Source organism: Arachis ipaensis, chromosome B02 (assembly GCF_000816755.2).
Source record: "Arachis ipaensis cultivar K30076 chromosome B02, Araip1.1, whole genome shotgun sequence".
NCBI classification, from domain to species: domain Eukaryota; kingdom Viridiplantae; phylum Streptophyta; class Magnoliopsida; order Fabales; family Fabaceae; genus Arachis; species Arachis ipaensis.
In genome coordinates, this window is record NC_029786.2 from 93,915,264 (window position 1) to 93,915,732 (window position 469).

Here is a 469-nt window from a genome sequence, read left to right on the forward strand (position 1 = left end):
TTTTTTTTTCTCCAGCATAAAATTGCAAGGCCAGCATCAAATCCAACCCATCATCCATGTCCGTCGCATTCCAGCCCACACATTCAGCGGCCGAACTTAATTAAGACAAAGGGGGTTATGGTCCCAAATTTTTGTTAAAAAAATTAGTAGTATTTTTTAAAAAAATAAAAAATAGTTCAGTTAGCTCAAATACTTTAATTTACTATGACATAAAATATTAAAGTTCAATCTTATCTCTTGCTTTTATTGCACAATAGTTTTTTAGTTTTAAACATTCAAACCTTATTGGATTTGGACTAAACTGAGTGTATTTGTATTTCGCAGTTCTCTATTCAATAAGCAATACTCCCTCTACCTTTGAATTCAAATATAAAAAATTAGGCATTTTTTATTTATGTAATTTAATATTATTTTATATTTTACTGTTTATTTAATTTAATTTTTTATATGATAAAAAATATTAGAATAT

The 469-nt window shown here is 26.2% G+C and overlaps 1 long non-coding RNA gene across 1 annotated transcript in view; it reads right to left on the minus strand.

The window, feature by feature from the left end:
- LOC110268994 overlaps nt 1-314 on the minus strand; it is a 19,745-nt gene extending 19,431 nt beyond the window's left edge. Inside the window, exon 1 of the long non-coding RNA XR_002357826.1 lies at nt 303-314. This is a non-coding gene — a long non-coding RNA (uncharacterized LOC110268994). The remainder of the gene's footprint in view (nt 1-302) is intronic.